The sequence below is a fragment of the Pelodiscus sinensis genome, chromosome 23, assembly GCF_049634645.1.
Source record: "Pelodiscus sinensis isolate JC-2024 chromosome 23, ASM4963464v1, whole genome shotgun sequence".
Classification (NCBI taxonomy): Eukaryota; Metazoa; Chordata; order Testudines; family Trionychidae; genus Pelodiscus; species Pelodiscus sinensis.
In genome coordinates, this window is record NC_134733.1 from 14313945 (window position 1) to 14340995 (window position 27051).

Consider the following 27051-nt stretch of genomic DNA (forward strand, 5'->3'; position numbering starts at 1 on the left):
TGCTTCACCTTAAACATTGAGTTCATGGTGTTTCTGTCCTCTGTCCAGAGTATTTCTTGGAGACTCTTAAAATCTCATTATGTGTGACATCAGGATTTTCATGGAGAAGATGGCGATGTCATAAATAAAGAGTGTTATGGACTCCGAAGTGTGTCTTCCATAGAAAGAAGACATTAAAAATATATGTAGCTGGGAGATGTGTGCGCACTAGAAACATACAGTTAAAATTATTTTCACCGTTGAAAATCCTGTTTGGTTCACAGTACTAACCTAAGTCCTGGTGTTGAATCATTATAACGTAAAACATTTTTATAACGAGAATTGTGGGCACAAATGCTATTTTATATGTTTGTATTTAGAAGGATATTTTTTCTTCTGTTGTCTATATTGAATCATACAGGAACAGTCTCCATGAAAGCAAAGAATATTTTTTTGAAATCACAGAATTTAAATGATTCCTCTGTGTGTATGCATATTATATACATACACGCACACATGCATGTTTAAATGAAAAGTTGTTCAAGTGGACTACAGAAATCAACTATATAATCTCTATTTGTAACTTAACTCTTTGAGTGACTGTCCCCATTTTATAGGAACATCCCATCCCAGATTTTCACACTTGCAGTTTAGTTGCCTTAATTTCTCCCCTAACGTTTACTACCATGAGTAGTGTCATTGACTTCAATGACAACTCACCAAAGTAAGCACTGTGCTGAGTTATTACTGTTTTCAGGTTTAGGCCCTTTGTGTACTTTTTTTATTATTGACCTGAAAGATCAGAGAGGCTCTTTTACTTTGGTCCATGGACCAGTGGTGTCTGCAGAGCACTTGCTAGTGGTCTGTTGAGAACTGGCCAATCACATGATGCTGTCTGCTCTTCATTTCCATCAGCTGTTAAATTGCATTAAAAGACTATAGTAAATACTCTCCTAAGGTTACTTTTCTCCCTAAGCAATTGCTGTTGTTGCCTTGGGGATGCTACCTGATTTTTGTGTGTGTGTGTGTGTGTGTGTGTGTGTGTACTCACACGCAGTTGTCTGGGGGATGATCTCCATGTTAAAATGTGGTGTAAACTGAAAAAGTTTGAAAACTCCTGATGATGGAAATAGAATTTCATTTAATATTAGGAAAGGAAAAGAAAATCCTGATATGTCTCCCAGCCCCCTTATCCCAGCGAGATGGAGTAGGAAAGGTTTTGAGAACAGAATACATTTTATTCTGATTCTTTTAGCACAGCAACTGGCTTATATTTTGGTTATTTTTATGTAGCCATCAACATGCTTTTGGCATAATTTTCCTTACTTTGAGTTTAAATCATGATATGAGAAAGCTAACCATTATTTTCGTAAGCTTACTAAAACCAATAAGTCTGTTGTATTGTTCCGGGAAGACAACCTAAAGTTATTAAGAAATGACTGGAGTGAAAGATGGAAATAATTATATTGGATAAATGTATTTTAATAGTAGTCCTTTTAAAACACAATATTATTTTCCTTTTTAGAAATTAAAATGTACAAACAATGCTCTTGCATAATAGGGTCTCAAAGCTTTTGGCAAACTCTTAAGTACTTTAGCCTCACCACACCTCTATGTGGTAGGAAAGTGTCATTATCCTCATTTTAAAGGTGGGGTAGCCAAAATATTAAGATGTTTGAACAGGAGTGCAGTCATTTTCCCCAGCTAGGGAAGAAAACATTTTTGTATCCCTACACAAGACTGAATGGTACAGTGCCACCTGAAAATTGGAATCTAGGTTTCCCTCTGTATTTGATGGTCTGACTTTCATTGACTTCATCTAGAATTCTGGGCACTTAACATCTTGGAAAATTAAGCCCTGGTCCTGCCTTCTCCCAGAACCCCACAGACAAGAGAGGGATGCTGCACAAAGGGCTGCACTTGGTATATCTCATTGTAGGCCTGTCCCTGAAGTGACTTGCCAAAGGTCATGTGTAGGAAAACTGCATCAGAATCTTGGTTTTTGGCTCCCAGGCCTGTGCTTTAACCACAAGGCTATCCTTCCTCCCTTCAAGCAAAACGTCATGGATGCTAGCTTTCCTCTTCTTTCTACAACCCATGAACAAAAAAGTGAGTTACTATCTATGGACCAAATCCTGCTTGCCTTACATGAGAAGTTCCACTGGCACGTTACTCTTCTTTGTCCAGAAAGCATGATTTGCTTCGTTAGCTCTCAAGTGTATACTGGCAGTTCCACATTAAATCTCAAATCCCCTGACAGCACGCAGTGGTGTTTGCATGTACTATATATTCAAAGCAATTATACTAGGAAACAGTTAAGAAACAGGGACACTTTATCTTTCCCTGTCTGATGACTGTGGTTTAAGAATCAATGAGAACAGGGGGCTCTTAGCCATTCTACACAGAACCTACTGTATTTTGTATTGTAGCTACAGCAGGAAAGTGTGAATTCCACAGAAGACTTGGGTCCTTCTGCTATGGTTGCATCAAGAGCATGCAGTGAAACTGTGGGCCTGGTACTATTCAGGGAAGTTTATACTGCTGGGGGTCTGGTGTAAATGAGATTGGCCTATTGGCCACAGGACTAGGCTGGCCAAGCTCATGAATTGTTTGTGAAATGGGGCAGACCCAATGCTTATGGGTGAGTTACCCTCTTTTGTGAGTGCCCCAGGCTGAAAGTGGAATGGCCCAAACATCTGGCCCAGCCCTCACAGCTTCCACAAAGGTTACAGTTAATTTCTCCAACCCCTCTAGCCTGTCAAATCAAATTTGTAACATCGAGGGCTTTAATCAAAACCTATGCTTGGTCTCCGGCCCTGTCTGGGTCTTTTTAGGGGCCAATAAGGCAGGATTGATTTGGAAAGGAAATTGCATCTTGCTACGACGAACCCGATTGGGAAAGCAGCATAAGGAGCTGGAGATTAATACCTTGGGCCTGACTCTCTCACCAGCTGCTGTAAAACCCCCAGAAGCAAAATCCACAGAGTGAAAGACAGGCCCCTTTGCCTGGCACCTTCTTGGGCGGGGTTAGCAGAGGGGAAGATGGCCCGCCGTGGCAAAGGGGCTCCTGCCTTAAAAGGGGGGAGGGGTCGTTTTTTCTCGTGCTCTCTTAACCAGGGTCTGCACAGCTCTGCAAGGAGGGCAGGGCGGGAGCAAGGCCTGGCCTTGCAGGTCCCTTGTTTGATGCCTTCCCAGCGTGGCTCCCCCCAAAGTAAGGAACTGGGCTGATGTGACTCTGCCCCCCCCCCCCGCGGAAGCTGCAACAGGGGCTGCCCCCCACGCCTCTGCCTTAGCACGGCAGCAGGTCACACAGAACATAGCAAAGAGCACTGCGGCTCGGCTGGGCCCGGCCCAGCAGCGGGCCCGGATCGCTCCAGCTCCCCCGCCCCTCCCCGTCGCAGCTCGTTTGCTGCAGCTGCAGACGGCGGCCGGCGCCTCGGCTAGTTCTGTGACCGACCGCTGGTTTCCTGCGAGGCGGAGGAGGAGCAGCCGCGTCTCGCCTGCTGCTTGGCGTCTCTTCCCTCGGGCGGCGGCAGCGCGGCTCCCTCCCCCCGCGCGTCTCGGAGCCTGGACGGGGCATCAATCAGAGAGCAGCGCCGGCCCAGCCCGTCGGGTAATCAGGCAGAACGGAGGAGGGGCGGGGGGTCACCCCGGGGCTAGGAGAGGCCAGACGGACACGCCCTCCCCCGCTGCCCTGTTTTGTGCAATCATGGGCACTGTGGCGTGCAGGCGGGAAGGGGTCTAGGCGCGGCGTGGAGAGGGTCCCCCGATTCCCCCGCCCCAGCTTTGCAATTAAACGGGGCTGGCGGGGGAGGTTGCGGATTTCATGCATCGCTTCTAAATCTGCACCCTCAAGAGGTGTTTGAATTGCATGGTCCTGCCCTGCTTGATTTTCCTTGCTCCCTCTGTGTTCGGGGTTAAGGAAAGCGAACTCCCCACCCCCTGGAAGGGCTGGCCTTAGGGAAAATGGCACCCTGGGTGAACTTGTGTTTTGGTGCCCCGACCCTTGTGGGCAAAGCCCCACTCATTTCCCCTGGTGTCCATGGGCTTCCCAATTCCCACACCTCTGCCCTGTGCTCTCTTTGCTGCTAACCCCTGCATTGTGCCCCCTTTCCCCCTAACTTCTGCACAGTGTTCCCTTTATCCCAACCCCTGCGCTTTTCTGCCACCTGTGCCTCCCAACCCCAGCCCTGCACTTCCAGCATAGCCCTGCCGTGCTGCTCTCCTGCCCAGCATCCTCCACCCCCTTCACCCAGCAACACCCATGCCTGGTTGCCCCTCATCCTCTGGCTATGATGTCCTGGGCATGGTCCCAGTTTGCCCAGCCCCAAGGCCGGCCCTGCCCCCAGGTCCATGCACCCTAAATCTTTGCTGTTCAACTGAGGTTGAATTGAATTGGTCTCTACCCCTGAGTTGGATGCCAAGGCACAGCAATCTTTGCTGGCATGAGACTGGTACGTTGCAGCCTCAGATCTGTAGCCCACAGTTACATGCATCCCAAATATGTTCCGTTCAGAATGGTTTAAACGACTAACGGCCCTCGAGCACATGTCGATGCATTTCAGCTGAGAACTATTTTTCAGCCTTCCCCCTCGTTCCCCGTAAACTTTCCTGCACACGCCCAATGGCAATAACTCACAGTTTCTCTCTGCCCTTAAAGGAGCTCCTAGACCAGGTAGGCTTGTGCTGCTCTTGGTGGCTGTGGGTGGTTTCTCTGTCTGCTAGGCCCCTAAGAAAGGCCTGACCTGTTCATAGGGAACGGTGGGCTTAGCAAAGCGGGGGAGGAGGACAGCAATGAAACCTTCCTTGTTAGAGCAAAAGGCCTTAGACATACGTGTCTTTTTGGCATGCCCAGTACAGCAAATGGGAAGCTTTTTCTAGCATCTCGTTTAATTGTTTCTACCATCAGCATACCCCTTAAGATTATTTTTCATAATGACCTGAGACAGGCTGCCTCTGAAAATGTCTTAGGATTTTACATAGGACTTTCTTATTTTTTTGGTTCTGTGTTTTCACGGCCAGGGTTCCTCTGTGAAAGTCTGCCTTCCCTTCCTGCGAGTGGAGTTCAGATCATATGAAAGGATAGAAGGGCAGGCTTCTTAACACCCTATCATAGCATAGGCACAGTACAAAACAAGTGAAATCCCAACAGAATATATTTTACGATCCCTCTAGCTCTTACCTTGCATGCCAGGACTCATGGTAATTATGTGTAACTTGGTCAGTGACAATGATCATTAGCTTACTGGGACCCAGTTTTGCTGTTGATTTGATATAAATAGAAGGTGTGTGTGTTGTTTCCTTTTGGGTTGTTCTAGTTATCCCCACACAATTGTGTGTGGGGCCAAAAAAGTTATCAATGTTTCTTTTACTTTTAATAACAAAGTTTGTGGGTTCAAACTTCCCATCGTTTTGCTCAAAATGTGCCCAGTACTGTGCAGTGTCCTATTTTGGAGGCAGTGGTGTTAGTAATACAGCTATACAGGGGTCTTGAGATGGGGTTTCTTTTGACCTGTCTAAATGGGGTTAAAGCTACAGGTGTTTTTGTCATCTGCCCCTGCACAGTGACTTGTGTCCTCTGCCCTCGGGACGGAGAAGAATGCCGTGTGGTACCTCTGTCAACCTGAAGGGGCCAGAAGAGAGTAGCCAGACAGGAAAATTCAGCCCCACTGGGATACCTGCTGTTGTTGGCTGCAGCCGTCTGGAATTTAGAAGCGGATCCATAGTTTGGGAAGTTCTGCAGGCGATGAGGCTAGAGTGATCGATGTCCCAATTTTATAGGGACAGTACTGATATTTGGGGGGTTGTTGTATATAGGTGCCTATTACCTCCACCTATTGTTCCAAATTTTCACACTTGCTATTTGGTCACCTTAAGTGATGCTGTTCCAATGAAAGTCACCTGTAAAAATAGGCTTTAGCTTACTCAGCCGCTTTCCTGGCTGCCAGTGTGGGCAGGATTGATCCTTAAAACTCAGTTTTAACTAGATGGATTGGGTCTTGGGCTCTTGTCTGCGTTCTGGAGTGCGTGGATGTGGGGGATATGTACGCAGTGAGCTATTTTCAGCTTTCCCTTTGTGTCCTTGGAGATTCCCTTATGCCTGTAGAAAAAGCCCCTCTGGGAAGCAGATTTGCAGACTTTTTATTCCAGGAGGCCCTTGGCAGAGCCTGCTGGTTTTATTTGTGGTTCCATGCTGATGTGGATTGTTGTTTAATCCAGCACATTGGAGTTTAGTTAGGTTTTGATGTTGAATTATTCAGTATAGTGTAGGAGTTTTGTAATTGATTTATTTAGGGGATGTTTAAATTGCGTCCATTGGACCTGTTTTCTGAGCCTGACCCCAATGTTAACCAAAACACTCGCACAGTCCTAAAGATATTATCTACATTTTTGTTAGTCTCTGAGATGCTGCAGGACCATTCACTGTTTTTCAAGTTTTTACAGCCCTAAAGGTTCAGCTGATATATCCTCCTTGTGTATTACCCTCGCCTCCCTCCCCTGTCCTGGAGAAGTCTGAGGGAAAAATACTGTTCTCCGAGGTGAACAAGAGCAACTTTGCCTGACTAGTCCTGAGGCAAATTGTAGAGTTGAGTCCTCAACCTCAGCCGCAAAACTTTCAAATGCAGGAGCTATGAGCAAATACACATCAGCTGCTCTGGTGGCAATGAGGGAACAGGTCTATAAACTTGCTGCGTCCCTGGACCATACAGAGCAAAACCTGTAGCTTGAGGTCACCCAGAGGTGAATGGGAATCTAGTGTATACCTGGAAGATGCTTCCTGTTAAGTGGGGAGCTGTATTCCCTGCTAGCTGTTATTCTTGGGGAGGCTTCAAAGCCAGGCCTTGCTCAGAATGCATTACAATTGCTCCATTGTTGTCCACTTTCTCCTTTATTGTCCACCTGCCTGGGAGGTTTTGGAAGAAGGTGCTGCCTCTGTGAGCTACTTATTATTTTTATATAGAAGTGTAAGGGTAAGAGCAGTGGGGGGGAGGGCACCGATGCAGTACTGAATGATGTAGTTTTGTGGATTATTAAATATGCCCTGAAAAGGAAAACCTTAATTGGATCACCTTAAGGTGAGTGAAAAGCAGAGGTGCATAAGTATTTACAGGCTAGAAAGATCATGTTAATGTTCTGGGAATACTAAAGGGCACAAGGTGGAGGATATTTACTGATCTGTGTATAAATAGGAGCTGTCAGGCAAGAGGTACAGCCAAGATTGCTGCTCTTATAGGGAGTATAGAAGCAAGGTGAATGCCCGTGGGCGGTTACATTGTGGAGCTAGGAGCAGGACTAGTGACTTAATGTGGCTTGTACAGAATGAGTCAAAGTAACCCTCCTTGGCTCTGTGGATGGGGAATCTCTGGGGTCAGAAGCAGGACAGCAGGCAGCGTTTCCACTGCTTCAGGGGTTCTGTCTGGAGACGCCAACTTTAATTTCTAGCAGGGGCTCCATAAGGCTTGTAGATCAATGCCTCCTTGTCTATGCCCTTTCCCCAGCAAGCACAACTTGCTTTTGGAGCTGTTTCAGCAGTGTCCTTTGTCACTCTTGCTTGGCTGCATTGTGCCCCCTGGTGGATTTTCTGCATCTAGGGAGTGGGTGGTCCTTCACCAGGGGTGGGAACCTAAGGCCCAGGCTTGCCTAGATCTGGCCCATAAGGCTCAGAGGCCCCCCCCCCCCAGCATTGGGGGAGTCCATGCTGGCGCTCCAGACTCCCTGCCACATCAGTGAGGGGGTTTGGTTTTTTGTGGGGGTGTTATTTTTTTTGCTTCTCACTTGTGTGCGGCCCCTGATTGATTTCTCTGTGGGTCAGTGCAGTGGCCCCAACCCAAAAAAGGTTCCCTACCTCTTTCTTACACCCTGACTTATACCACCAGTAAGCGCTGGAGTGGATTCAGCCCAGTAGGTCAGAAGGCACAGGCTGGGCTTTGCAGTTAAGGCTGCATGACGGGCAAACGGAGAAGTCAGGTTTAAAGACACGCCAGTGAGATTGGAAAAATCTTCCAGTCCAAGGAAAAAAGAGTTAAAGGCAGAGATATGTTGCGCTAAATAAAAGTAGCAAAAGCAACATCCTCTCGTTAGGGAATGTGTCAAGGGCAGCGTAAAGGTGAGGTAGAATAAGTAATTTTGCTGTCAAAATTATTTAGAGATGTCATTAAACTGCTTAAGGCGGTATCTATCGCCGTAGGGCACAGACGCCTGGTTTTAATTTGCAGTGGTCTGTGTCCAAACCTGCTGGCCTTAATCAAAAGGATCAGTGCTCATTTGGAGCTTGTTGGCAAGTGCCTTTAGTGAGCAAGGGAACTAACCTGCAGAGTTGACTAAGGGACCAGCATTAACTCCTACTGCCTGTACTTTATTCTTTTTTCCTGAGCATTTAAAAGTCAACTCTCCCCTGTTTCAACTGTGTAGCAGTGATGCATTTTTTATACTATGTGCTGCAATGGGCTTGTAAGACAGGGAGAGTGAAGAAGCAGAATCCTTTGGCACAGCCTTTTGAAGAGAGGCCTTCTGTTTTTAATATACAAGCAGTCCCTGGGTTACATGGATCCGACTTACATCTGATCCCTACTTACAAATGGGGTGAGGCAACCCCGCACTAGCTGCTTCCCCCCAGCAGACCAGGGAGACACGGAGCGGCTTTTCTCAGCAGACACCTCAGCTTGAGAATAAAGGACTGAGGGAAGTGAGGTGTGGAAGAATAAAACTGAGCTCTGGAGAAATGTTTGGCTAGAGTTTCCCCTACAATATGTACCAGTTGCGACTTACATACAAATTCAACTTAAGAACAAACCTACAGTCCCTATCTTGTACGTAACCCGGGGACTGCCTGTATACAACAATAAAGTAACGTTTAGTGGGATTCATTCACTTGTCTTTGCCCTCCGCTTATTACATACTTTTTTTTCTTTTACTGTCATCTCCTGTTTCCCCCATGCACAGTCTTTCTCCTTCAGCCACAGGGCTGGCAAGCTTCTTGTGACACGACAGATGCCAGTGCTGAATCTTGGTTGGCAGCATCATCTCCTCCTCTACCCCTGTTGTCCCCCAGAGCAAAGTGCATCATCTCCACCACACCAACAGCCTGAGAAAGTCCCCTCCCCCAACTCTGGCCCAGTTCTGCTGGGAGGTGATGAGTGTCCTTTGCTCCTGTGACTGTCTATAGGAAGAGGAAGAGGGCCTTCTGTCACCAAATTTGCTACTTCCAGCTGATAGCACAGAAAGATGTTTCTCTGAATTTGTTGTTTATCGCCACATGAATCACATGTGGGTTTGTAAGTGAAATTGACAGCCCTCTCCTTTAGCTTCTTTGCTCCATCCTTCTGCTGCTCTCACACGAAGGTATTTCTCCAGAACACCCCACTCCTCTCCAGGGAAATGCATTTCCTTGCTCTTATTTTTGGTTGTGTTATTTTAACAAAACCAGTGAGAGCGGAGAGGAAATTACGCGTTCCCCTGGGTCACAAATATAATCTGATACAGGATTTTGTTGTAACATGTCTCAGAAGGTGGATGGAGGGAATTCCCAAACCCAGAAGATAAAAATCTTACCCATCTTCTAGATCTAGTTAATGCAGAATTTTAGCTGCTTTTGCTTTATTTTGCATGGGCATAGAAAGCCGCAACAAAGGGATGCTTTCGCATGCAAATGTGCCCTACTCCTTAATAAGTTTTAATAATCATAATAAATAATAATGCCCGGGCTTTGGAAATTCATTTTCAGGTGTGTTGGGTGTTTTGTGGCTTGATCAAGGGTTTTCTTTCATCTCTAACATCTCCAACCAGGATAGAAGCCCATAAGATCTTCTCCAGTATTAGTCAAGAATATTGGTACATTGCATGCAGGCTCTCCAGCCTGTAAGTGATGTTTGCCGCTAATCTTGCATGCAGGCTGGTTAGCAGACATACTGAAAGAGCAAAAAGAAATAATAGCTCTCACAGATGCACAGCCCGTTCTGTAACCTCAGCTCTATAAGATGGAAGGATCAGTGTTTGCTCCCTGTGATTTGTAATGCAAGTATGGGAAAGTCAGGGGGAATGGTAGCTCTGAGTGTGTGCAGCAGAAGTTGGAGAAGTTGAATCTAAAAGGCTGCACTCTTGATTGTTTGCACATAGAACTCTCAGGGCAGAACATAGCCTCAACTGCTGACTATGTTATCCTCTTAGATCAGGGGCCCATGCAAAAAACCTTGACTTTGGCAGGTATTTGCCGGAACAAGGTGCAAGGGATTGGATCCTGAGTTGCATCTCTGTGTGGGTAGCAGGTAGGGGTAGGAACTGAGAGTCAGATGAGGTTGCCAGTCTACGGTATTCAGTGGAAACTCCCTGAGGGCTGATAGTGCCCGTTATTTTGTGAAATGTTGATTCACCTTTATTTGCAGCAGCTTGGAGTGATAGCGCAGCAGCTTTCGTTAATGTAAGGCAGTGATCTACTGGTAGATCTTGGAACCTTTAACAGGTGATCCTGAAAGGTTTGGCCCAGAGGCTATCAAGTGCTGGTACCTCATCTGCCCCTCTCAGCACTGCCCTGCTGCTCCTGGCCTCTGCCTTGGAAGTGCCTCATATCCCTGGGAGCCTTCTGCTTGCTGTGCAGGGTACAGGAAGAAGAGGAAGGGGGGTGCTGATGTCAGGGTGCCCCCCTCCACCTTGTACCCACTCTCCACAGAGCAGAGGGGGGCAAGGATGGAGAGAGTTTGCTGGTTGCTTTTGGGAGTGGTGCAGGGCCAGGGTAGAGATGAGCCAGCCGTAGCCCCCTGCACCACCACCCAGAAGCCACCTGTGGTAAGCAGTGCCCAGCTGGAGCCAGCATTCCAGACCCTAGCCCCAGTCCTGAACCCTTCCTGCACCCCAAGCCCTGCCCCCAGCCTGATAAAAGTGAGTGAGGATGGGGGAGGGAGGAGGGAGTAAGCAGGAGGGGGGCCTTGGAGAAGGGGCGGAGAAGGAGGCAGGGCAAGGGTGTTTGGGTTTGAGGTAGATCCTGGATTGCTCTTAAATTCAAAAAGTGATCGCATGCTTAAAAAGGTTAGGGACCACTGATGTAAGGCTTGTCTTAGAACTTCAGGCTTTTCCCATTTGCTTGGATAAAGATGCCACTTTTTCACATAGCATGGGACCTTTCTTTTTCTCAGTACAGTGGGATAAAGAAATAATCTGAGATTCCAAACTGTAGTGGCAAGAACAGGGTGTCGGGACTCCTGGGCTGTATTCCTAGCACCAACATTGACTTGCTTGGTGACCGTGGGCAAGTCTCTTAGATCCATACTTTCAAAAGAACACTTTAATTTGGGGTGGCTCTAATTTCAGGTGCCTGGTTTGAGATGCTTAGCGTATGTCTATGCAGCATTTGAGGAGCAAGCTTCCTAGCCTAGATCCACAAACGTTTGCTCACATTTGTGTCGATGGTGTTTTTCCGATGTTGTTTGGGCTCCCAAACCTCAGGGCTGAGGTTGACATACCCTATTAGGATAGGATTTTTTCAGAGGTACTGAACATCCAAAGCTCCCATAGACGCCATTAGGAGCCCAAATTGGGCATTCTAGGCTAGTGGCCACTTTAGTCCTGGACCTTTCCTTTCTGTGCTTCAATGTACCATGTAGCAAAGCAGAAACTATTAACAACGCCGGACTATGTCACAGCATTGTGTCAAGGTTTAATCCGTGTTTCCAAAGAGCGTTGGGATTGTTGAAGAGAAGATGCTGAACAAGAACACTTTGTTTATGTGGTTTGCATTCAACAACTAGAAGGGAAACCCTTCTTTGAACAGTTTCCGGTGATTTAAGAAGCAGGAAAACAAAATTTTCAGTGCTAGAGGAGAGAATTTAAGAACTTTTGGCACTGAAAATAAGTCCTCCTTGGAAAGAGTCCTGAGCATGATATTGCAGCAAAAGAAGTCATGTGCATGCCTCTAACTGGGCTCTAACACAGTGTTTTCAGAACTTTTTTTCAAAACAACACTGGGATTTAAATAGCTCCAGTTAAATAAGGCCACTTAATCACTGCAACTTCTTTTAGTATAAAACTTAGTACTAAAAGAGAACAATGCACTGTGCCGGACAGCAAGAAGTCAGTCCGATGTTGTCTTGTTCTTGCTTCCCTTCAGGAGCCTGTTTCCGTCAGAATGCGTCCGGGGCCTTGCAGATTCAGAGTTATGTGTCCATTCCCCTCCACTGGGTCCATTCTCTGGTGGCTACCATTCTGCATGTGTCTACCCATCAAAGTGCAGAAACCCCCTTGTAACCTCCTCCTTTCTTCTTACCCAGGGACGAATGTGATAGGTAATATTCAGCTCTGTTGAAGCTGCTTTTGCTGTGTTGCTAGGGCAACCGGAGATAGCGCCTGAAGACAGGAAAGGACAGGCATTCCTTTCTGCTACTGTCTGGAGCATCAATGATTGAATGAGATTAGATAGAATTAGATAATCCTGAAATTCACAGTGGTTTGACGCCAGACCTTTATTAAATAAGTAAAAGTACCAGCCCCTTACTGTAAAATGAATTCTCTCAGATCAATAACTTTTCTTCTCTCAGTACCTACTGCAATCTGGGATGCCCCAGAGTTTTTTCTTTGTGGTGGGTGAACAGAACAAAAGTTTTTTTTTTTTTTTTTTTAAAGGAGGGTTATGATACTAACTTACCTTTTTTCTCCCCCTTGTGGCTTACCCACATAGCTCTAAAGAACCCTTATAAAATATTACAGTGTTCTGCATTGATGACTCAAGATGCTCCAGCTTTTCAATAGTATTACTCAAGCACTGTAGGCCAGTACATACTGTAGTATTATTAGGTATATTTTTCCATTATAAAAAATTACCCTAACAGGGTAAATGCAGGAGGCCCTGTCTTTGGTTCTGTGTTTATATAGTGCCTAGCACAGGGCTTCTCAACTTTGGAAGCTACAGGGGCCACAATGATACTCACAGCACATGTCGAGGGCTGCAATGTAAGTGCGGTTGCATATACATGCAAATATATGCGCAACTAGCTTCTTTCACACTGAGGGGCATGAATACAAAAATTAAGGCAAGACCACACAACACACAGGCCCCATTTAAGTCAGTTCTGCTGATATTAATAAAATGCAATAGTTACCTGATGTCTACCCATATGAAAGTACTTTTAATGAGCAATGACAGTCCAGGAATTTAACTACTAAAAAGCATCTCAACAGAAGACCATTATATTGACTCCTTTTTTGTTTTAGCTCCCACCCGCGGGCCACAAACAAATGAGCCGTGGGCCGCACGTGGCCCGGGGGCTGCATGTTGAGTAGCCTAGCACAATGTGGTTCTGCTCTATGCCACTATGTATCTCCTACTAGTATTACTATTACATTGTGATCTGAGTTGTACCAGTGTAAAAGGAATACTTCAGTGTGAACACATCACCAGATTCTATCAGAGTTATTCTAGATTTACACCAGTTAAACTCCATTGATTTCACTGGGTGTTTCTCAAGCTTCAGACTGGAATGGTGCTGATCAGAGTCTGGTCTGGGTCAGAGACCAGAGCCTACTGAAGCACAGCAAGAGGCTCTCTATGGTCCCTTAGAGTTAGGAGTGAGGGATGTAAGCAACTAGTCGAGTATTCAACTACCGGATGAGCATAAGCAACTACTCGACTACTCCCTCCCTCTCCCCCCGCTGCCTCTATATTAGAGGCAGCAAGGTGGAGGGTGGGAAGCTGGAGCTGGTGCTGGGGGGGAGCCAGCCCCCAGAGCTAAGCCCACTGCGGCTCTGCACTTTAAATGTAGTAAGAGCCTTGTGGCGGTAAATGCAGAGCCTCAGTGGCAGTAGCGAGCACCCTCCCACCATATGGACAAATCGAGTAGTCGATGGAAATTCCATCAACTACTCAATTATTCAGTTAGCCATCACTTAACATCGCTGTTAGGAATGTGAATGGTTAACCAGTGATGCTTACCAGTTATGGTTAACTGGTGGAGGCTAGAGCCACACCCTTCTGCTGAGGTCCCGGCCCCCACTGGAGCCAAGCCACCTTCCTATCCCCAACAGGGGTGGGGAAGGCGGGTGTGCATGCGCCAGCTTCCCTAGCTTAGAGCACAAGGAGGGGGGAATGTGTGCGACTCCAGCCTCCCTGGCCTCGGAGTATGGGGAGGATAGGCAGTGCATGGCCTGAGCCTCCCTGGACCTGGAGCACAGGGAGGGGGGGAGGACACATGGCCCCAGCCCCAGAGCACAGGGAGGGTGGGTACTGGAGGCAGCAACACTCCACCCCACCCAGAATGTCTACAGTAGGCATTCTGGCAGCAGAGTGTGAGTGGGGCCAGGCCGGCAGTTTGGGAAGGCAGTGCCTTCTCCACCTACCGTACTGGTCGCCCATGCGCCTGCCCTTTGTCTGAGCCAGCTCTTTTTAAATTCTTGGGTACAAGTTCTCTGGACTGTCAACTTAAAAATGTCCAACTTTAGTAGCTGCTGCTTAAATTCCCCTTAATTACTGTTGGAATGAAAAATATTTTATCAACAGAATATGGTATAATTATATCATTTGGCTTTTTCCCAAATGCAGGACAGAAATATTTAGTGAATATTCCTTTTTTTCCTGCATTATTATTATTCTACAGTTCTACAGTTTCCATTTAGTAATGAACCAATGCCATTGTTCTTAATTAACCAGTCTTTGCAAAGTGGTTTGAAATGCTCCAGTGAAGAGCGCTGTGGAAAAGCCAAGTGTAGTTACTTAGAATAAGGATCTCTATGTTGAGCGGGAAAGGCAAGGCATTCACCTCCTCAAAAACCTGTGCCGCATAGTTACATTGATGAAACATCCACCTCTCCGAATGTCTCTTGCTCCAGTGTGTGACTTACAGCCCTGGTGGGATTCCTCTTTTTGCTTCCTATTGGTTAAAATGTGTGTAATGGGAAACCTGGCTTATGGATCTTTTGGCGGGGCACTGGGCCCCCATGGAGGGAGTGTTGCTTTCTCTTCTCAGTGCGGTACATGCCGCTTGCCAAATGTTATCTTTACAGCTTGTGGGCTGAGGTAATGAATAGGAGCACTGGGCTTCAAAAGCCTCTGTGGCTTTCAGGTGAAAGTCAAACCTTCTTTCCACACCTGGGTGCTACTCTAGCCTAGTCCTCGTATGTCTTCTTTGTTTGCTACTGATCTCTCAGTCGAGTCTTTCTGTTTGGCCGCCAGGTTACAAAGCAGGGCGGAACGGGAATTATCTAAATAACTGATTATGGTCTGTTTTGTCAAGGCTTGTACTTCCTTAAACAAGCAAATATCCCTTCCCTGCATGTTTGCTTTCTTGGAAGGGTGTCAATAAAGGGTTATGTGAGCAGGAGAAATGCTTGGTGTGTGATGCATCTGAAACTGACTTTGTTGTTTAATATATTATAACCATCAGGAAATACCCTAACCTCTGTTCCCCTCCTGGCAGACCTGTATTCACATGTACAGGGAGGCATCCCTGATACTGGCTTGTGTTGAGATGCTGTGCTGTTAGCCATGGTTGGCATGAAACATCTTGATATCCTGCAAGCTGTGAAACTTGACATATGCTAAGAGGGTAAGAAGAACGGAGTCTGTCCTCAGAGTTTCCTGGGGATGTCTGACGGTTTTTTCCAGCCCCTTGTCCCTCCTGCTCATGGTGTTCTGGGGGCCATGTGCCCCCTCGTGCCCTGCCCAAGCATTGCTGCTGACTGCCACTTTACTGTGATGCAACTCTCTGGCTCACGGGTGTGAAATAACACCCCCCCATCGAAGTGCAGCATGTTACAGTGCTGCAAAGTGCCTGTGTAAACGGGCTCCCAGCACTGTTAGCTACTCCCCTCATAGAGGTGTTTTACACAGAGCACTGGGAGAGCTCTCTCTTAGTGCTCCTGCTCTGGCCACACTTTTACTTTAAAATGCTGCCACAGCTGCGCTTTAATGTTAGAAGGGCAGACAGAGCCGAAAGGGTGCACACGCCACGGGCTGGTGCTCAGCACGGGATGAATTTCACTCTCTAAGATCCCCATTTGCCCTGCAAAAGAACCCGTGAATAGTGTGTGCATGTCTATGGGATGTAATAATGATTTCCAGCGTGGATTGGGGGAAAGCCAGCTGGTCACAGGTCTCTGAAAACGAAGAAATAGAGCTAGCTTTTCAGTTGTGTGTGTGGCACTCTCTGCATTAACTCATCAAACCCTCTGCATTAACCCATCGTAGGCGGTTTGCCTATGAACCAGCTAGGTTTCATTTTTATCAATATTGCCACCTCAGAAATGTGAAGGGGCCGAGCCTTACTCTAACACAGTAAATCTGGTTTACATCAATAGAAGCTTTGATCTGTCTGTTAAGCTCATTCTCGCAATTTGTCTTGCACAGCACACGCATGTGGAAATATCATTGAGCGCAGCTTTATTTTATTTATTTTTTCAGATTGATGGGAATAGCTGCCCTGGCTGCCAGTGTGGTGCAGTTAATTAAAACTGCAGCCTGAAACTTTAAGCATCGCCCATCCAAATACTCTGCCTGGTGTACGTGTACATGCCTCTTTCAGCTCCATAAGCCAATTCAGTCGAGTCCTAGAGTAAACCTTGAGGAAACCGATGAGCTTTACAGAGTGTACCAAAGGCATACAAATATCTGTTCTTTATGTTACATTAATGCTCAGGGAGTCCCGAATAAGGACCAGAGCCCTGCGGTGCTAAGCACTAGACAAACACGTCATTTAGGGAAAGAGGGGGAAAAAAGACAGTCTCCACTTCAGAGACTGTGCAGTCCATTCCCGTTGTGCAGCAGTGAGCAACCTATGGCCTGAGGACCACGTGGGGCCCATCGGGGTCCTGTGTGTGACCCACAAGACATTTTGCTTACTCTTGCCCACGCCAGAGCCATCCTTTCCATAGGACAGATTGAAGCCTCAGGCCCTGTGTTTTGGAGGCGGCCATGGCAACTGCCTAACTGTCCCATGAACAGGTCCCAGGGCAGCCTGGGGGCTTGTGGGGGATGGCAGCAAGGGTTGTTTCTTCCCCACTTACTGTGGTTGGAGCCGGAGTGATGCGGCAGCCTGGTCCGTTCTGTCCTGCTGCCCTCTCCCAGCCCACTGCACTCAGACTGTGCCCCTCACCAGCCCCCTGGTAATTTCTCTGCTCATGCTGCGTTGGGGAAGGCGCTTTGGCAAGAGGGTGGGGATGGGGTGGGGTAGAGCAGAGATGGATCAGGGTCTGTGGTGGGGGGTTGCTCTGGGCCCCGTGATTGCCAGATTCTGCTGGTTTCCATTCCTTTAGGTTTTTTCCTACCAATATTATTAAAGGGACACACACGTAAAGGCAGGGCATGTGAAGAGAGGTGGGTGCTGATTGCACACAGCACTGACTGTGAGAGCTGTGTGCTCCCTCTGCCTCATTCGGCACAACCCACAAATTCTAGGCACACAAGCGCAGTGAGCAAAACTACCCTGTCCCGGTAACTACTAACCGTATTGGTTACGACAAGCTTGTGGCCTGCTGAGAGGAAGAAGGGCCACTGATGTGACCACTCACCAGCCTAGGCTGCCCATCGCTGCTGTTGTGTCCGTCATAAACCTAGTAACATTTTCTCTTTAAAAAAAGGTGATGCTGGTAGTCTCCAGTATATGTACTTTTGGGGCACGATTGTGCAGCCTTTGAGTGGGTAAAAGTGTTTTGAAAGGCTAAGGACCTTCATGAATTGGGGATGATCCTATATGAATGCCACACAATTCAGTGAAGAGAAGCTATGAGTGTTTGTGCATAGTTACCTCCGGGGCAGCTGTGTTGACCAGTGGTTAGAGCAAAGGGCTAGCGGAGGGAGCCTGGGAAGAGGTAGCTGAACGCTGACTGACTCTGTGACCTCGAGCAAATGACTTCATTCCCTTTTGCGTTAGTCATTCCAGCTGGAAAATTGGGTTTAAAACCAACCAACTAACCCAGGGGCCTCCCTGCAAATCAGATGCTGCCTCTGAGCAAAGTCTTCCTGGATGAACAAACTATAACGAAAATGTGGAACATAATTCCCTCTGGAGGGAAATGCTCATGGGAGGGGACTAGCTGTCCAGAGGGATGAGAGTTTCTGGCTTTCGGATTCCATCCTCGGGGTTAGGAGGTCATGGAACTGCAAGGAGGGTGCAGAGCTTGGGGACAAATAGTTCCACAGATCCTGGAGCTGGGCCCTTGGTGCACTTGTTGGGGTGCTCTAGTATCAGCACTCATAGGGAGCCATGCTGCTGTTAAACATCTTTCTCCTCTTCAGAGGCCCCTTGTCTATGCCTCGCCAGGGATCGATGCTGCCGCGATCAATCCACTGGCCGTCGATTTATCACGTCTGCTTAGATGCGATAAATCGATCTCTGAGCACGCTCCGTCGACGTAGGTGCTCCACCAGGATGAGAAGAGTAGTTGGTGTCAACAAAGAGCAGCCCCTACTGACCTTACCGCATGCAAAATGTTGTTGTGTGTCGACTTCGATTTGTGTAACTGAAGTAGATCGACAGCGCCCGTTAGTGTAGAGGAGGCCACAGAGGGGAATGTGTGGGAGTGAATGCTGCAGTTAACTCCTCTTGGAGCTGGAGGGGAATGTGCATAAGCACGTTCTGACTTCCCCTGGTTCCCCCCTCGCCGGACGCAGTGCAGGTCCCGGCAGACCCGTCACAGGGGCATACTCCCAACCCAGTCCCCCTCCCCTCCCCTCTCTTCCCCTTCCCTTCCCCAGAGCCAAACACCTCCCCTCCCTGCTGTAACCCAGTCCCCTTTCTCCCCAACCTTATGTCCCGGTCCCAACAGACACCACCACTTGAAACACAACCCCCACATATTCCATTATTTTCAATGGGAAAACTGACCCCGCATAACATGTTTTCACTTAACATGATCATTTTCTGAAACATATCTGTAGTGTTAAATGAGGAATTACTGTACCACAGGTATCCCAAAATAGCCTATTTCGAAATAGACTTGAAATAAGCTATGCAATTTGTGTATCTTATTTTGAGTTTCAAGTGCTGTGGAGACACACCCTGGGGCTGCTGCGAAGTGGGGAGAGCGTATCTTGCAGCCAGCGCTGCCCTTCTGCCCTGGCTTCTGGAGCACTTCAACCTTTGCTTTGTTTTTCTCCATTCCCTGGCCGCAGATGGGAGTGCCTAGATTGTAGTTACTGGTGTAGTTATAGAAACACAGCTGTATTGATTTCTTTTTGGCTGCCTTACTACATAGACACTGTTGCATTTACCTCAATAGGAATTTGCAAGCAGATTTATAGTTTTCCATGTGCTACCTTCACAAAACGCAAAGAAGTTAATAACACCCAGCCTAGAGAGTGAAGATTGGGGTGGGGCATAGAAAAGCACTGCTAGTCCATTACCCCCATGTTGTTAAAGATCTCCAGGCCAGAGCTAGGGTTGCCAGGTGTCCGGCATTCATCCGGGCAGTCTGGTATTCGCGTTCCCTGTCCAGTAAAAAAAAAAAAAAAAAGAAAATACCGGACATGTAAAATGTCTGGTATTTCCTGTTTCCCTCGGACGGAAGCTCGGCGGGGAAAATTTTCCTCTGCCACGTCTGGTGAGGTGAGGGAGTGAAGAGCGTGGGGCCATTTAAAAGCGCAGTGCTTTTTTTTTTTTGTTTGCTTAACAACTTTGGAGTCCCCCCTTTTTTTTTCTCAACAGAATTTTTTCCCTGGTGGTTTTTTTTGGGGGGGGGGGGGAGGAGGGAAGAGGAGGCATGGTTAAACTATCTGGCAACCCTAGCCAGAGCAGCTCTTTAAATTTAATTAAAAAAAATTCTCCTCTGCATGTTACTGCTGCATCATGTCGTAATAGGCTGCAAAGAGCTGCTGTCAGAAAGTGCTTGCAGTAACTCAAGCTACTTCCTGTTGACTAAAAGTCAAGCCCTGTCCTGTTTTCTTCCTGGGGCTCTTCTGAGTAACTGCTTTATTAAAAAAAAAAGTCTCTTTTCTTGGGACCAGGAGTGCTGACCAGAATCTAAAAGGAAATCAGATGGCAGCTGCAAGGAAGCACCAGAAGAAACTGTTTCACTCCGTGAAATATTCCATTGTTGCAAGACTATCCATGCAAGCAAAGGGGAGAAATGCAGATGTAATAAAGTGGCAAGCGTTTCCACCGGTGTGTTTGTTCTCTTGCAAGTCCTTGGTGGTAGGCACCATTCCTTAGTTCTGTGTTTGTACAGCTCCTAGCATAGCAGGCTCTCAGTACAAACCAATAGCAATGATAATCTCGACCTGCTCTGGGCAGCATTAGATAGAATCATAGAATACTAGGACTGGAAGGAACCTCGAGAGTTCATCAAGTCCAGTCCCCTGCGCTCAGGGCAGGACCAAGCACCGTCTAGACCATCCCTGATAGATGTCTATCTAACCTGTTCTTAAATATCTCCAGAGATAGAGATTCCACAACCTTCCTAGGCAATTTATTTCTGTGTTTAACCACCCTGACAGTTAGGAAATTTTTCCTAATGTCCAGCCTACACCTCCGTTGCTGCAGTTTAAGCCCATTGCTTCTTGTTCTATCATCAGAGGCCAAAGAGAACAATTTTTCTCCCTCCTCCTTGTGACACCCTTTTAGATACTTGAAAACCGCTATCCATGTCCCCTCTCAGTCTTCTCTTTTCCAAACTGAACAAGCCCAGTTCTTTCAGTCTTCCCTCCTAGGTCATGTTTTCTAGACCTTTAATCATTTTTGTTGCCCTTCTATGGATCCTCTCTAATTTCTCCACATTTTTCTTGAAATGTGGTGCCCTGAACTGGACACAGTATTCCAACTGAGGCCTAATCAGTGCAGAGTAGAGCGGAAGAATGACTTATCATATCTCGCTCATGCTACTCCCCTTAATGCATCCCAGAATCATGTTTGCTTTTTTTTTTTGCAAGTGTCACACTGTTGACTCATATTTAGTGGTCCGCTATGACCCCTAGATTCCTTTCCGCCGTACTCCTTCCTAGACAGTGGCTTCCCATTCTGTTTGTGTGAAACTGATTGCTCCTTCCTAAGTGGAGCACTTTGCATTTGTTCTTATTAAAGCTCATCCTATTTACCTCAGACCATTTCTCCAGTTTGTCCAGATCATTTTGAATGATGACCCTATCCTCCAAAGCAGTTGCAGCCCCTCCCACCTTGGTATCATCTGCAAACTTAATATGATAGTTGACATGGTGGTAAAAAGACCTCCGTGCCCTGTCTATTCTAGTACCAGGGGTTGGGTTGGGGAGGAAGGAAAGATACATTCTGGGGAATTTTGCTGGCACCAGAACAGCAGGATCTGGTCCTGTTTGATTATGTATTGACTTTTAGTTTGAATTTGCTGAGATCTGCATGCTTTCAAGCTCGATGTGATGTGCTGTAATAATGGACACAAAATCCATAAGGCCAGGCAAAGCAGCCCAGTTTAGAGGAGCTGCAGTGCTCACGTCACAAAGCACCAGCATACATTTAAAATGCTAGGCTCAGTGTTGGAGTGTAAGCATATTAATTCGATGCATTCCCAAGGAGAGGGGAAAGCATGCAAAAATGGGGTAGGCTCTGCTTGTCCAAAGATGTGGAAAACACCATTGAATTGGTGGTTTGCTTTCTTGGTTTATTGTGCCGTGTGGCTGCGACAAAGCTGTCAACGAGACATAAACTGTGCATGGCCTCCTGTACATCAGCGAAAAGGAACTCAACAATGTAAGCCCTGTGTAAAAATAGCTGGTTAAAAACTGCAACAAGAAAAATATTTGGATGGATCAAGGGAACGTTTATTTTGCTTTTTCCACTTGTAAGAGAGAGACAGAATGACGTGTGTGCATATAAAAGAGACTGAAAGGAGCCGAAATCCCGCCGCACTGAAGCAAGTAGCCACTAGATCATGTAATGGGGATGAGAAATGGGGATAAAACGTATAGGAGAATAGGCGACAGCTTGCGACAATGAATAAGACATTTGAGTTTCAGCCAGAATCCAATAGGGAGTATCCTGTGTTAGCCTGGGCAAGACCTGATGGGGATTGGACGTGAGCCAGGACACACAGATTTAGTGCAGGGCCTTGATTGTTCTTAGACAATAATGTATGGCAAAGGGACCAGCTATACTGACAGGCCCCTTCATGATAAAAACATGTCCAATACTGGAATGCTCTCATTAGAGCAGGGGTGGGCAATAATTTTTTGCTGGGGGCCACTTAAAAAATTTCCGAAGTGGCCCCAGACTGCACTGGAAGGGGCAGGGCCTCAAGCGGAAGGGGCGGGGCCGGGATACTTCTGGGTTCCCCACATGGTCTGGGGGTGTGGGAGTGCCTTCCCCTGTAGGTGCCCCTGTCCCTGCCTGGGAGGAGACTTCCCATGCTCCTCTGCCTCAGGCCAATTAGGGTCTGGGAGTGGGGGAGGGGGCGAAGTTTCTTCCGCTCTGTCCCTGCCCTGCACAGTGCTTAAAAGCACCACTCGCTCCTGGCAAGGTGGGAGGAGGCTTTGTGCGCTCCCCCGCCCCCAGGCCAAACAGGGCCTGGGGGCGGGGGGAGCATGTGAAGTCTTCTACCGCCTTGCCAGGAGCACGCGGCACTTCTAAGTGTCGTGTGCTCCTCACAGGGCGCGGCCAGGGCAAAGGAAACTTCGCGTGCTCCTCTGCCTTCGGGCCCTGATTGGCCTGGGGGTGGGAGAGCGGCAGGGCCTCTGCAAGCCGGATCCACCCCCTTGGCGGGCCAGATCCAGCCTGTGCAGTCCCTTTTGCCCACCCCTGCATTAAAGTGTTCACAGCTACGTGTGCTACCATGTCACCTCAGGCCAGGTTACACTATAACTAGGAATTGTTCTGGGACCGGTTCTGTTCGATATCTTCATCAACGATTTAGATATCGGCATAGAGAGTACGCTTATTAAGTTTGCAGATGATGCCAAACTGGGAAGGGTTGCATCGGCTTTGGAGGATAGGGTCAAAATTCAAAATGATCTGGACAAATTGGAGAAATGGTCTGAGATGAACAGGATGAAGCTTAATAAGGACAAATGCAAAGTACTCCACTTAGGAAGGAACAGTTGGTTTCACACATACAGAATGGGAAGCAACTGTCTAGGAAGGAGTACGGCCGAAAGCAATCTAGGTGTCATAGCGGTCCACAAGCTAAATATAAGTCAAAAGAGTGACGCTGTTGCAAAAAAAGCAAACATGATTCTAGGATGCAGTAACAGGAATGTTGTGAGCAAGACACGAGAAGTCATTCTTCCACTCTACTCTGCACTGATTAGTTCTCAGTTGGAGTATTGTGTCCAGTTCTGGGCACCACATTTCAAGAAAGATGTGGAAAAACTGGAGAGGGTCCAGAGAAGAGCAACAAGAATGATTAAAGGTCTAGAGAACATGACCTATGAAGGAAGACTGAAAGAATTGGGCTTGTTTAGTTTGGAAAAGAGAAGATTGAGAGACGACATAATAGCGTTTTTCAGATATCTAAAAGGGTGTCACAAGGAGGAGCGAAAAAAAATTTCTTTTTGGCTTCTGAGGACAGGACAAGAAGCAATGGGCTCAAACTACAGCAAGGGAGGTTTAGGTTGGACATTAGGAAAAACTTCCTAACTGTCAGGGTGGCTAAACACAGGAATAAATTGCCTAGTAAGATTGTGGAATCTCCATCTCTGGAGATATTTAAGAATAGGTTAGATAAATGTCTATCAAGGATGGTCTAGACAGTACTGGGTCCTGCCATGAGGGCAGGGGACTGGACACGATGACCTCTCGAGGTCCCTTCCAGTCCTAGTATTCTATGATTCTAAGATAAACTTATATCAGTTTACCCATCTCGCTCAAGGGTGTAAAAAGTCTGCATCCCTGAGCAATGCAGTTACATCCACCCCAGCTCTCGTGTAGCCAGTGCTAGGATGATATGATAGCTTCTTCCGTACACATAGCTACTGCCTTTCGCAGAGGTGGATTAACTACACTGACAAGAGAAGCTTTTCTGTCGGCCGGGGTAGCCTCATCTTCATGGAAGTCCCGCAGAAGCACAGCTGCAAGTGTTTTCAGTGTTGACCTGCCCTATTTATTGTGACTTGTGTATAATAACAACATGGCAGACCAGTAGTGGGAAAAGACAAAGATCCTTTGGGTACGGTGTAAGGATATGAATGTATAACTGTGTTAACAGTTAATTGATAAGCTTGGGCTCATTGGTTAAAGTTCACAGTTACATGCAGGCTCCTGCCCTGCTCCCCAGGAGCCTCCGGCCACCCCTGCACTACTACTGCTGATATAGAGGCAGCAGCCAGGGCCAGACGGAGGCATGGGCGAGCTGGGCAGCTGCCCAGGGCGCCAACTGATGGGGGGCACCTGATGGCAGCTGTAAGGGGCGCGCGGTGTCCCTTACAGCTGCCATCAGGTGCCGCGCGCCCGGCTCCCACAGCATCGGCCTGCTCGCAGCCCGATGGCGCCGGCCAGCAACGCCCTTCCCCCCACGGCCGCGGGGCCCTACACGGCTCAGCGCGTGCGCCAGCAGCAATGGCTGGGCTGGACTGGGCCATGTTTGCGCCGTGCACTCCGGGGGCAGGCCCTGGGCTGCGCATGCGCTGTGCGCCCTGGGGGCGGGCCTGCTCCCCATGGGCGGGCCCGCACATGCACCGTGCGCCCGGGGGTGGCGCCGCGCGCCCGTGCCTGGGGTGCCAGAATGCCTCGGGCTGGCCCTGCAGCAGCGTGGGGGCAGCAGCTGCCTCTCCGGGAGCAGCGCTGTGGGGGGAGCCAGTGTGCTCCAGGAGCCAGTTTAAAAGCTGGCTCCCCACATGCTCCCAGGGAACTGCCCACTGCCCCACGCTGCTGCTTCTGATACAGCAGCAACAGCATGGGGCAGCAAGTGGAAGCCAGTGTGCATGGGGATCCGGTTTAAAAGCTGGCTTCCTGTGCACACTGGCTCCAGAGAGCTGCCTGGGGGTTTGTGTAACTATGTAGCCGCTGAGTTTTTCAGCTTACACACATTTATACAATTACCCACATTTTAACATCCCTAGTACAGTGTAACAGAATGGTCATTAGATTGGCTTTCCTATTGTTCAGTGTGGTGTCTTGCCTGGTGCTGCAAAGACATGCTGTAGCATGATATAATATACTTGTGAGTCTCTAAGGTGCCACTCACAGGGCTCCTCGTTGTTTTTACAGACTAACACGGCGACCCTTCTGAAACTTTATGCTGTAGCAGACGGCTGCTATAAACTCCATCGTTTCTCTTTTCAGTGAAGTCAAGTGACCCAAGAGAAAATCTGCTCTTGGAGAGAGTGTGTGTGTTTGTGGTCTTTATTAATCTTTGCCATGACTATTGGAGATGGGCCTCAGCTATAGGATCTGGATACCATCCTTCCAATGGTCAGAGGTGTTTGGATCCAGGGTTTTGGCTCTGATCTGATACTCAGTTGTCTGGGACTCCGCTGAGCTGTGGGAATGTCAGCAAACCAGAAGCCTTCCCTGGCACCGGTGGGTGTGTTGTACGCAGATTTCTATGACTACATCAAGTGCAAGGCAGTAGAGAATTGGGCCCCTCGTGCCTTTTATCTCACCCTCTCCCTTTTTTCAAGTACCCTTTCGGCCAGGAATGTGTTACTTTTCGGTGAGTCAAGTGATAGAGGGTTAGGGAGCCTGGTTTGCAAACAGGCTGGACCTCCTGTGTATTGCTCCCTTGCAACTACTGCTGCCAAGAATTTTATTGCAAGAAAAAGTGACAAACATAAGGCCATACTGGGTCAGACCAAAGGTCCATCTTGCCCAGAACCCTGGCTTCTTACAGTGGCTAATGCCAGATATCCCAGAGGGAATTAATAGAATATGTAACCCGCAAGTGATCCATCCCGTCATTCATTCCCAGCTTCTGAAAAACAGAGGCAAGAGTCACCATCCCTGCCCATTCTGGCTAATATCCATTGGTGGACCTGTCCTCCATGAATTTATCTAGCTCTTTTTTGAACCATGTTACAGTCTTGGATTTCACAACATCCTCTGTCAAGGAGTTCCACTGATGACCCACTTGTAGATTTGTTGATAAAGGAGGGGAGGCATTTACCGTAGCAGGGGAGGGAACCTGAATGGGAGGTGGCAGTTTAGAGGCAACTATACAAAAGCTGATGCTACAAGTACCTAATGATTTTAAAAGCATTTGTAGTTCTCAGGTGTGTTTGCCTCTCGTTACACAGAGATCAGAATAAAGGGAAGCAGCACTGCAGCCATCACACAAGGCAGCCTGGCAGTACAGTATCCCTAGGCCAGGCATCCCCCCTTTTAATCTCCTTCCCTTTATCCCTTTTCCATTGACCTCCCTAGCTCAGTAAATAACATTTCAGGAGGCTTCAGGAGTGAGTGAACAACCAGGAGCCTCCCAGGGAGTCAGAAATTCTTTCCGTCTAAGAGCAAACTTTACAACTTCTGCCAAATAATCCATAATTCTTATTCTTACCTTGATCTTTTAGACCCTCCCTTGCTCAAATCGATGTACTGTCTCAGAGGGGGTTTCGCTGACGTGTCAGGCTGGCACATGGTGCCCAACACACCCGTTCCTTGGTCTCTTGGAGGGCAGGGCGCTGGGAATTGCTTTGCTCTGTCCTGGTTTTATTTATTAATGGCTAAGTGCTGGCAGTGTGCCCTGCCCCGCTGCCCGCGATGCAGAGGAAGGCCATGTGGGGAAGGCTTTGGAAGCTGCTTGGGTATCTTGCCTGCGGGGGCCCCATTCATTTGAATAGGCTATTGGGGCCTGCTGCTTGGCTTCCTTCTCATTTCAGAGCCAGAGGCACCAAGGAACTAGCAACATCTCTGCTTGGTGCAGATGAGGTGGTTTTCATTTGGGGCTGGGGGCGTGGGGGAGTGTGTGTTGTTGGGGAAAGGAGGTGGTGAATGGGTCTGTTCTTTTAATGGTAACTCCCATGGGGCCAGTTTGCCCTGCCATGAGCTGGTAGCCACCAGGCAAGGGCATTACGTTAGGACTTGGCGCTGATGCTGCGTGGGCAGTTGGCCCCTAAGATGTCTCCCTGTGCCTTGGTTTCCTGGTTTGAAGAATTAGGAGGAGCTACTACGCTCCTCGCTCAGGTTATCAGGAGCTCAGTGGTGCCTCTAAAGCCCAGCCTAGCGTTGGCAGGTAGGATTTATCGGAAGCTTTGTGATG

The 27051-nt window shown here is 47.8% G+C and overlaps 1 protein-coding gene across 12 annotated transcripts in view; it reads left to right on the top strand.

Moving 5' to 3' along the window:
* Nucleotides 1-27051, top strand: part of SAMD11 (sterile alpha motif domain containing 11) — a 324237-nt gene that overhangs the window by 122551 nt on the left and 174635 nt on the right. The gene's annotated exons all lie outside the window — the stretch shown is intronic.